A 12,717-nucleotide genomic window follows, 5' to 3' on the forward strand; every position below is an offset into this window, starting at 1 on the left:
ATATATACCATAACACTTCCTTCTGATCAGCTTTATTTTTCTGGACCATTGACTAAGCTGTTGTTTGTTCTTTTATATCAGAAAAGCCAAGCCTTTCTCTTGTCTTCTGTGAATGCTGACGCACACCCCAGCCTCCTTATCAAACCCAGACACACTGGTCCACTGCTTGGCAGTTTATAACATAACACCTGCAGCTATTCATCTGCATTATTGCTGCATCGAGAGAAAACTATTAAGCTGAATTATCTGTCACTGTACATGCTTTGATTACAGAAGGGTTTATGTTTTGATAGACGTGTTTTTTTCTGGATAGATCAGAAAAAAGTGTCACAAGCATCACAAGCATCCAGACATCCACTGGAGCAATGATAATGTCAATCTAACAGCTTTTCGCTATTCTGAATCTATGATGCTTTCAGAGATTTCCACTTGAACAACTCTGTCAAAATGAAAAACTGTTGACAAGACAAAATTCATGGCACGGAAAGGACATTTCAAACTGCTCCATCACCATAAAATTACACTTTACAATCCCATTTACAACACTAATATTCTAACCTTTTCCTTGAACACTTTACCATTTTTGTTTTTTACAAGTTACACACTTATAAGCAGGTTACAGCCGAAAAGAGAGCTGACTCTAGCACATATGCAGATGAGTCGTATTTTCTAGAACACAAGCATACTAAACTGGCATTGTTTATTTTTCCCCCCTGAATGTACAGAGTACATTATGTAAGGAATAACAAACAACAGAATGTGTGATTGTGCAAAAATAATCCATGCTGGGGTGCTGTGATGCAGGATGACATGAAGTACATGACTATTCCCACCTCAAAATTTATTCATAAACAACATCCATCCATCATCTGTAGCCACTTTATCCTGTTCTACAGGGTCGCAGGCGAGCTGGAGCCTATCCCAGCTGACTACGGGCGAAAGGCGGGGTACACCCTGGACAAGTTGCCAGGTCATCACAGGGCTGACACAGAGACAAACAACCATTCACACTCACATTCACACCTACACTCAATTTTGAGCCACCAATTAACCTAACCTGCATGTCTTTGGACTGTGGGGGAAACCGGAGCACCCGGAGGAAACCCACACGGACAACATGCAAACTCCACACAGAAAGGCCCTCGCCGGCCGCTAGGCTCAAACCCAGGACCTTCTTGCTGTGAGGCGACAGTGCTAACCACTACATCACAGTGCTGCCCTCATAAACAACATTTAATCAGTGTTTAATCAGTTACCTCCTGTTATCACTTACATTATAGCAGCAATAAAAAAGTAGTTCTCTCATTTGCATCTCCATTTTTCACTCTTTCTCTCCAAAATGCATCTTTTCATATTACAGCTGGGACTACTGTCTGAGCCATATGGTTGGATCTTCTGATTAGAAAAATTCAATTTACAGGGCAGATATATTAGAATTTCCATCTGTCAGGACTGATATGATTTATTCTAAAAAAGGAAATAATTTTAGCTTTTAACTTTTTTTTTTGCACCAAGTCTTTTTATTTATATTTGTGCATCAAAAGATAATGTACAAAGTACATACATTCAAGAACGTATATGATCAAAAATGACACAAATATAAACAACAACAACCCCACCCACCCATCCCTGCAACAATAATACTGTAGTGGTGTGCAACCACTTACATTATAAAAATGATACAGATAGAGTAAATAAATAAAAATAAAAATAAATAAATAATTAGAAAAATAATAATTAATTCCAACAAAACAGCGTGATAAACAAGCTAAAAAAAAAAGTAAATCAACAAGTGATTGACAGTGGTCCTCATGGGTTTCAAATTATACGTAATACAGGATCAGTTATACAAATAATATACTTACAGAACACCAATATTAGTGACATCTTATTTCTCTATATAACTTAAAAAAGGTTTCCATGTAGCATCAAATTTTTGAATACATCCTCTTGTAGAATAACGAATCTTCTCTAGTACCAAATGGTGCAGAAGATCATTGAGCCACATCTTAAAGGTTGGGGGAAGTTTCTCCTTCCACTTGAAAAGTATTAATCGCCTAGCTATAAGAGATGCAAAAGCTATCATATTCTGTGCCTGGCGGTTCAGGTGGGTGTCTTGAGGAGTTATTCCAAATATGGCAGTAATGGCAGAAGGTTCAATAGGTACTTGTAAAACATCTGAAAAAGTTTTAAATATTGACTGCCAGAAATATTCTAGTTTTGAACAAGACCAGAACATATGCAAGAGGGTGGCTGGTACTTGCCTGCATCGATCGCAAATGGGGTCGATACTAGGTGTAAACTTTGCTAGTCTCACTTTAGACCAATGAAGGCGATGCATGACCTTAAACTGGATAACTGTGTGTCGTAAACAGATTGAAGAGGAATGTATTCTATCTAAAGCTCTTTCCCATATCTCCTCAGGAAGTTCAAACCCCAAATCATTCTCCCATTGAGTCTTTAATGATGTCAAAGGTTCCAAATTGTATGTATTTAGTAGGGAATATATCTTCCCAATATTTCCTTTGGAGCCTGAATCAAGCTTCAGAATGAAATTTAGGAGGGTATTGGGCGGTTGGGATGGGAAGTGAGTAAATGATGCTGATATGAAGCTACGGAGCTGCAAAAATCTAAAAAGATGAGAGTTTGGGATGTTAAATTTAAGCTTCAATTGATCAAAAGATGCAAAAATATTATTGATAAATAGATTCTCTATTGTGGCGACTCCTCTATTAGCCTATTCACGAAAAGCACCGTCTATGATTGATGGCATGAACTGATGGTTTTTTGCTATAGGAGCGCAGGTCGGCAAATCCCTGAGAGAGAAACTTCGTCTGAACTGTGTCAGAATTTTAAAAGACTGTTTCACAATTGGATTTGAGGTGAATTTAGATATGGAATCCAAAAGAGGAAGTTTTGAGCATAGAAGCGAGTGTAAAGAAGTATGAAGACAAGAGGAGTTTTCCATACGTAACCACTCAGGTGTGGTGCCACCAGATGGAGAATCTTTCCAAAACAGCATAGACCTAATATTGGCAGCCCAATAATATAACTGGAGGTTAGGGAGGGATAATCCTCCATGTTCACGATGCTGATGTAAAATCTTTTTCCGTATTCGGGGGGGTTTCTTGTTCCATATGAATCCCGACACTAAATTGTCCACCGACATGAAAAAGGATTTAGATAAATGCAGGGGAATGCATTGAAATCTCATCTCATCTCATCTCATCATCTCTAGCTGCTTTATCCTTCTACAGGGTCGCAGGCAAGCTGGAGCCTATCCCAGCTGACTACGGGCGAAAGGCGGGGTACACCCTGGACAAGTCGCCAGGTCATCACAGGGCTGACACATAGACACAGACAACCATTCACACTCACATTCACACCTACGGTCAATTTAGAGTCACCAGTTAACCTAACCTGCATGTCTTTGGACTGTGGGGGAAACCGGAGCACCCGGAGGAAACCCACGCGGACACGGGGAGAACATGCAAACTCCACACAGAAAGGCCCTCGCCAGCCCCGGGGCTCGAACCCAGGACCTTCTTGCTGTGAGGCGACAGCGCTAACCACTACACCACCGTGCCGCCCATGCATTGAAATATGTAAAGGAATTTAAGCAAGACATTCATTTTAATTATGTTAATTCTGCCTCCTAGTGACAAGGGGAGTAAACTCCAACGTTCCATATCTCGCTTAAGGTTAGTCAGTAATGGTGAAAAGTTAGCTTTGAATATATCTTTAAAGACATGTGTTATCCAGATTCCTAAGTATTTAAATTTTTGTGGACTGACTCTGAGCGGGAATAAACCAAAGTCAATTTGCTTAGCCACTATATTCACTGGCATAATTTCGCACTTTTGTAGGTTAATGTTGTATCCTGATATTTTGCCGAATTCTTCAAGCAGGTTGAGGGTATTTGGTAGACTACTTAAAGGATGAGACAGATATAAAAGCACATCATCAGCATATAAGGACACTTTATTATCCGAGTCATATCTCCGTATTCCCTTTATATTGATTTCACCACGTAATGCTGACGCCAGTGGCTCAATCGCAATAGCAAACAGAAGTGGCGACAGAGGACAACCCTGTCGGGTGCCACGATGGAGAGGGAAGTATGAGGAGAGGTTATCGTTTGTTCGAACGGCTGCAAGTGGAGAAGAATACAGAATTTTAATCCAAGAAATGAATTTTCCACCAAAGCCAAATTGTTTGAGAGTATAAAAGAGATAATCCCACTCCACCCGATCAAATGCCTTCTCAGCGTCAAGTGATAATAATATTTCTGGAACATCGGGTGGGGTGGGACCATAAAGAATATTGAAAAGGTGTCTTATATTAAAAAAGGAGTGACGACCTTTAATAAAGCCGGTTTGATCGTCCGCTATAATTGAGGGCAAGACCGCTTCTAAACGGCAGGCCAGCATTTTGGAAAGAATTTTACTGTCTACATTTAAGAGTGAAACGGGACAGTATGAGCCACAATTTAAAAGGTTTTTATCTTTTTTAGGAATAAGAGAGATGATCGCTTGTCGCATAGTTAGAGGAAGAGAACCAGTGGCATGCGACTCCTCAAATACAGAGAGCAGGATAGGGGACAGCTGGTCTGCAAATTTTTTAAAGAATTCGCTCGGGAACCCGTCGGGTCCTGGGGATTTACCAGCTTGCATGAGCTTAATGGCATTCATTAGTTCCTATACAGAAAATGGTTTGTCTAGCTCGGATGCAGTTTGGTTATTAATTGTGGGGATATTTATTTTCTTGAAAAATGAGTCAAATAAAGCATGGTCGTCAAGAGACTCACTATCATACAGCTTTGAGTAAAATCTGTGAAAACATGAATTAATCTCGGAATGATCTATATGCTTAGTGCCCGATTCATCGTTTATCTCAGCTATAGTTTTATCTACAGTTTTCTGGCGAAGCTGATGGGCAAGAATCTTCCCTATTTTTTCACCACATTCGTATGTTTTACTCTGTGATTTATTTATTAGATTTTCAACGTGTCTTGTTGATAGCAGATTGAACTCAGTTTGGAGAGTCAATCGCAGTTTGAATAAATCATCGGATGGGGTGACAGCAAGAGTAGTATCTAATTTAAGAATATCATTTGTTAGCTGCTCAAGTTTCATATTGTGATGTTTTCTTTGTTGTGCGCTATATGATATTACTTGTCCCCTTAGGTATGCCTTCATGGATTCCCACACTGTTAAAGGAGACATTCCTGGGGTCTGGTTATGTTCAAGGAAAAAGGTTATTTCAGAGGAGATAAATTTAACGAAGTCTTCATCTGAAAGTAATAAAGTGTTAAGATGCCAGGGGTGATAATTGGCATGGGAGATTGGTATACATAGAGTCATCAACAGGGGAGCGTGGTCTGAAATAACTATGGCTTGGTACTCACACTTTCTTATTAGTGAAAGAAGGCTTCTGTCCAAAAAGAAATAGTCTATGCGCGAGTATGTTCCGTGGACCGGAGAGAAGAAGGAGTAACTTCTAGCCGTAGGATTTTGAAAGCGCCACACACCAGCTATACCATTCGTATCAAGAAAAAGCTGCAGTTGAGACGCTGCAATGGATTTGGACGCATTCCTAGGCAAGCTGCGGTCCAGAGTAGGTGATAATGTGCAGTTCATATCACCTCCGAGGATAAGATGATGTGTATCCATGTTGGGGATTTGAGCAAAAAAATTTATAAAAAAAGAACTGTCATCCCAATGTGGTGCATACACATTGGCTAAAATAACTGGCGTGTTATACAGTCTGCCCACCACAATTACGTAACGCCCTGAGGAATCTGTTTCAACCTTTGACATTACAAATGGGATGCTCTTATTAACAAGAATGGCCACACCTCTAGATTTGGAATGAAAATTAGAATGATATGATTGCCCGATCCATCCTCCCCTGAGTCGAAAATGGTCAAAGGTTCGAAGATGCGTCTCCTGGAGAAAGGCAACTCCCACCTTTAATTTTCTCAAATGAGTCAATACTTTCTTTCATTTAGTGGGGTGATTTAAAGATTTAACATTCCAACTTACAAAGGTTACGTCACAGTTGGTTAATTTGTTTGAAAAATCTGTGTTAGTTGTAGCCATATTCAAAAAAGGGAAAGATTAGCGGTGCATTAAGTCCGCCTGTACTTGTGCTTTCAAAAGTGTTAAAAGGACCTTTAAAAAATAAGCATGAGCAATGAAGCAAAAGAAGAAAATAAAAAAGGAAAAAAAAACTAATTGTAAACCCAGGTACAGTAATTCCCCAACCCTCACCTGAAGAAACAAGGTGATTCCCAAACCCCTCGCAACAGTATCTACACATTTAAGTGCTTGTGTGAGGATGCACTAGCTCTAGAAGAACAAGCTCTGCTATAGAACATAGTTTTGTATTAGGCACCTTAGGAAACATTTCAATCTTTTTTGTGTGATTTCTTACTGAGCATGAACAGAAAGTAAAATGATACTGGTAGAGGCACAAAGCAGTATTAATCAAATTATTATATCTATTGTGAACAAAAATAAAGGAGTGAAAAACAGCACTGTTTTGATACCATATGTGCTCTCTACTTCTTCATCTGGAACAGACTGGGGCCATTTGGCTCTGTACCAGTCAAGATGATGTGTTTACGTGACAGAATGGACAGCACCAACCTTATTCAAACGTAGAATTCACATATTCTCACTCATTTCAAGTCAAGGTCAGTCTTTTAAGGATCCCGATAGGATTCTGCTTTTCACGTAGGCCATGGCTTCTCCGGCGTTTTGAAACTGTTTCTCAGTTCCATTATGTGTAATCCGGATCCGTGCTGGGTAGAGAAGACCATATTTAACACCATCTCATCCACGAAGTAGTCGTTTCACCTCGCTGAAGGCGAATCTGGCCTGCACAACGCTGGGGGGATAATCAGGGAAAATGGAGATGTCCGTCCCGTTGAACCATAGCGGCCCGGACTCCCTGGCGCGGCGGAGGATATCGGCACAATCCTGGTGGCAGTGGATTTTTGCCACGATGACACGGGGTTTGCCGTTTTGGCTTCTCAGCTGTGGCCCCCTGTGGGACCGATCGATCAGGACTTCTTTGTCTATTTTCAGCGCTTCTTTTAGTAGTTTGGAGACAGCTGTCGGTGTGCTTGAGCCTGGAGTTTCTGGGACATTTAGTATTCGGATGTTGGAGCGTCTCATTCTTCCTTCCATATCAAGGCACTTCTCTCGCAGGCTGCCGACTTCTGTCTCGAGTTTCCCCACTTTTGTCAGCAATGATGTCACGTCATCTGAGCATGACGAGAGCCCCTGCTCCATGTGAGCCACTGTTGTTTTCATTGTCTCCACGTCGGAGCGAATTGCCGCGGTGTTAATTGCTAGCTCTGTTTTTACTGCCTGTAGTTCGGATTTAATGTTTTCAAAACCGTCAGCCAGAGCGATCTTGAGTTCCGACCTGAGCAGCATAGCAATGTCCATTTTCAATTCCGTGAGGATTTCTGCTTTCAGGTCCGCGAACTCCATTGGTATTCAGATTCAGGTGTATTACACCTGGATGGTGAATCACTCGAACTTGAGGCTTTGGGCCCAGTAGCGTTAGCTCCTTTGGTGAACTCGAATTTCCGCAAGTTGTAGGCCATTTACGCTGCGGTGTCACAATAAAAATAACGTGTATTGAAAAAAAGTTTGCTCAGAGCGATGTGTAGTAGTTTTTCGTTGGTGTAAGGTGCCTAAAAAAGTTTTTTAACCTGAAATTCAGCAGAGCATGTTGCTTGTGCTGCCTACTCCATTGCCTGCTCGCTAGCGCCCCCGCTCAATTTTGAGCCACCAATTAACCTAACCTGCATGTCTTTGGACTGTGGGGGAAACCAGAGCACCCGGAGGAAACCAACGCGGACATGGGGAGAACATGCAAACTCCACACAGAAAGGCCCTCGCCGGCCGCTAGGCTCAAACCCAGGACCTTCTTGCTGTGAGGCGACAATGCTAACCACTACACCACATTGCTGCCCTCATAAACAACATTGTGCATTTAATCAGCGTTTAATCAGTTACCTCCTGTTATCACTTACATTATAGCAGCAATAAAAAAGTAGTTCTCTCATTTGCATCTCCATTTTTCAGTCTTTCTCTCCAAAATGCATCTTTTCATATTACAGCTGGGACTACTGTCTGAGCCATATGGTTGGATCTTCTGATTAGAAAAATTCAATTTACAGGGCAGATATATTAGAATTTCCATCTGTCAGGACTGATATGATTTATTCTAAAAAAGGAAATAATTTTAGCTTTTAACTTTTTGGAGTGTAATAGGCCCTTTGCAGCTACAGTACCTTGCAAAACAGTGTCTTTGGTGTTTGTCCTGTTTTGTCACATTACAAGCTGGAATTAAAATGGATTTTTTTGGAGGGTTAGCACCATTTGATTTACACAACATGGCTACCACTTTAAAGGTGAAAATTGTTGTTTTATTGTGACCCAAACAATAATTAAGATGAAAAAACAGAAATCAGAAGTGTGCATACATAGGTATTCACCCCCTTTTGTATGAAACCCTTAAATAAGAGCTGGTCGAACCAATTCACTTCATAAGTCATATAATTAGTTGATTAAGATCCACCTGTGTGCAATCAAAGTGTCACATGATCTGTCACATGATGCCACACTACTAAGCAAGCAACATGAAAACCAAGGAGCCTCCAAACAGGTCAGAGACAAAGTTGTGGAGAAGTGTAGATCAGGGTTGGGTTATACAAAATATGCCAAACTTTGAATATCCCACAGAGCTCCATTAAACCCATTATAACAAACTGGAAAGAATATGGCACCACTACAAACCTGACAAGAGAAGGCCCCGCCCACCAAAACTCACAGACTCACAAGGGGGGCATTAATCAGAGATGCAACAAAGACACCAAAGAGAACACTGAAGGAGCTGCAAAGATCCACAGCGGAGATGGGAGTATCTGTCCATGGGACCACTTTAAGCCATACACTCCACAGAGCAGGGCTTTATGGAAGAGTGGCCAGAAGAAAAGAGATCGCTTAAGAAATCACGTTTGGAGTTTGCCCAACAGCATGTGGCAGACTCCCCAAACACATGGAAGAAGATTCTCTGGTCAAATGAGACTAAAATTGAACTTTTTGGCCATCATGGGAAATGCCATGTGTTACGTAAACCCAACACCCTGAGAACATCATTCCTACAGTGAGGCATGGTGGTGGCAGCATCATGCTGTGGGGAAGTTTTTCATCTGCAGGGACAGGAAAGCTGGTCAGGACTGAAGGAAAGATGGATGGCACTAAATACAGGGCAATTCTGGAGGAAAACTTGTTTGAGTCAGCCAGAGGTTTGAAACTGGTAAGAAGGTTTATGTTCCAGCAGGACAATGACCCTAAACATACTGCTAAAGCTACACTGGAGTGGTTTAAAGGGAAACATTTAAATGTCTTAGCATGGCCTAATCAAAGCCCAAACCTCAATCAATTGAGAATCTGTGGCATAACTTGAAGATTGCTGTACACCAACGCAACCCATCTAACTTGAAATAGTTGGAGCAGTTTTGCCTTGAGGAATGGGCAAAAATCCCAGTGATTAGATGTACTAAGCTAATAGAGACATACCCCAAGAGACTTGCAGCTGGAATTGCAGCAAAAGGTGGCTCTACAAAGTATCGACTTGGGGGGTGAATCTCTATGCACACTCCAGATTTCTGTTTTTTTTTTCATCTTAATTATTGTGTTACAATAAAACATTTTTCACCTTTAAAGTGGTAGGCACGTTGTGTAAATCAAATGGTGCTAACCCTCCAAATGTTTTCTATGGGTGAAAGATCTGGACTGCAGGCTGGCCGGTTCAGTACCCGGACCGTTCTTCTACGCAGCCATGATGCTGTAATTGATGCAGTATGTAGTTTGGCATTGTCATGTTGGAAAATGCAAGGTCTTCCCTGAAAGAGATGTCGTCTGGATGGGAGCATATGTTGCTCTAGAACCTGGATATACCTTTCAGCATTGATGGTGTCTTTCCAGATGTGTAAGCTGCCCATGCCACATGCACAAATGCAACCCCATACCATCAGAGATGCAGGCTTCTGAACTGAGCACTGATAACAACTTGGGTCATCCTTCTCCTCTTTAGTCCGAATGATATGGCATCCCTGATTTCCATAAAGAACTTCAAATTTTGATTCATCTGACCACAGAACAGTTTTCCACTTTGCCACAGTCCATTTTAAATGAGCCTTGGCCCAGAGAAGACGTCTGCGCTTCTGGATCATGTTTAGATACGGCTTCTTCTTTGAACTATAGAGTTTTAGCTGGCAACGGCGGATGGCACGGTGAATTGTATTCACAGATAATGTTCTCTGGAAATATTCCTGAGCCCATTTTGTGATTTCCAATACAGAAGCATGCCTGTATGTGATGCAGTGCCGTCTAAGGGCCCGAAGATCACGGGCACCCAGTATGGTTTTCCAGCCTTGACCCTTACGCACAGAGATTCTTCCAGATTCTCTGAATCTTTTGATGATATTATGCACTGTAGATGATGATATGTTCAAACTCTTTGCAATTTTACATTGTCGAACTCCTTTCTGATATTGCTCCACTATTTGTCGGCGCAGAATTAGGGGGATTGGTGATCCACTTCCCATCTTTACTTCTGAGAGCCGCTGCCACTCCAAGATGCTCTTTTTATACCCAGTCATGTTAATGACCTATTGCCAATTGACTTAATGAGTTGCAATTTGGTCCTCCAGCTGTTCCTTTTTTGTACCTTTAACTTTTCCAGCCTCTTATTGCCCCTGTCCCAACTTTTTTGAGATGTGTTGCTGTCATGAAATTTCAAATGAGCCAATATTTGGCATGAAATTTCAAAATGTCTCACTTTCGACATTTGATATGTTGTCTATGTTCTATTGTGAATACAATATCAGTTTTTGAGATTTGTAAATTATTGCATTCCGTTTCTATTTACAATTTGTACTTTGTCCCAACTTTTTTGGAATCGGGGTTGTAATTCCAGCTTGAAATGTGATCAAACAGGACAAACACTAAGGGGGATGAATACTTTTGCAAGACACTGTAGCAATACCATACTGGAGAGCAAGCTTTCAGGGAAACAAAACCCTTGACAAGGACAAGCACAAAAATTTCAGCACTTTATAATGCTTACTATCTTTCCTTTTCTAGAAGAATTTACTGTGATGATAAAATGTATTTATTACAGCACATCTAGGGCTCATTGATCATTTTATGTGACATGTTTTTGCTTGTTTGTATTCACTGAGAAAAGAGATCTTTTTAGATGGAAAGGATTGCTTTGCAATGAGAATGGGATTGTTTCCTCATATCTGTGTCAGTACTGCATAGGCATTATCTTGCCAAGTGAGATTTAAACATCATTAAAGTGAAGTCTGTTGATTCATGTATTTTGTTGCCAGCAAAAAAAAAAAAAAAAATCAAATGGTTACAGAAATTTTCAGATGAAATTTTTAGAATTAGAAATTTGTCCAATATACATTCCAGCACAGTAAAGTTCTATCTCTGTATTCAACCCATTTGAAGCAGTGAAAACATGTGTGTGTGCAGAGAGAGAGAGAGAGAGAGAGAGAACAGTGGTGTCTGGTGATTTATTTTTTTTTTAAGAATTAGAAGCCTTTATTGGGCGGCACGGTGGTGTAGTGGTTAGCGCTGTCGCCTCACAGCAAGAAGGTTCTGGGTTTGAGCCCCGTGGCCGGCAAGGGCCTTTCTGTGTGGAGTTTGCATGCTCTCCCCGTGTCCGTGTGGGTTTCCTCCGGGTGGTCCGGTTTCCCCCACAGTCCAAAGACATGCAGGTTAGGTTAACTGGTGACTCTAAATTGAGCGTAGGTGTGAATGGTTGTCTGTGTCTATGTGTCAGCCCTGTGATGACCTGGTGACTTGTCCAGGATGTACCCTGCCTTTTGCCCGTAGTCAGCTGGGATAGGCTCCAACTTGCCTGCGACTCTGTAGAACAGGATAAAGTGGCTAGAGATGATGAGATGAGATGAGAAGCCTTTATTTGATGGCTCTGTGTAATGAAGGTAAATGGCATACTAGTGTGCCAGTTACGTCACAGGATATTCAGTTGCAGTGCAAATGGTTGCATCTCAGATAAGCCTTTTTTTTTAGCAATATCATAACTTTTAAAATGGATATATTTGTTGTTATAGTTTTATTTTTACTTTCAACTTGCCGAGGACACATCAGGGCACTTGCCATGATCTGCAAATGGTATACATTTTTGGGTTTTGTTTGACTTTAATATAGCATAGCAAAACCTAGGAATTAAGTTTCTATCAGATAATTCTGTATTTCCAATTTTAGATAAAACATTATTATGCTTTGACCTTTAATAACAGGTCAAACAGGTGTGTTTAATAACAACCTTTAATCAACAGAGTGATTTAAAGTGTTGCACAGATATTCTTCAGTTTAAAAAAAATTATAAAGAGAGACAAATGAGACAATATGCACATGAAATTTAACTGGACATTCATTTTATTTGTTATGAGCTCATGAAATTTAATTTTTAGGGGTTATTTTTTTGTTTTATGTTGTTGGCATTGAATGTAGATGATCATTTTTATTGTTTTGAGCTTATAAATTTTTGTTTTTATTGGTTATTTTTTCCTTTAAGTTGTTGGCATATGTAGCTGATGGTGTAGGTAACTGATACGCAATGTAGGTAATTGGAATTTACAGACCATCTAAGATT

This window comes from Neoarius graeffei, chromosome 11 (assembly GCF_027579695.1).
Source record: "Neoarius graeffei isolate fNeoGra1 chromosome 11, fNeoGra1.pri, whole genome shotgun sequence".
Taxonomy (NCBI): Eukaryota; Metazoa; Chordata; class Actinopteri; order Siluriformes; family Ariidae; genus Neoarius; species Neoarius graeffei.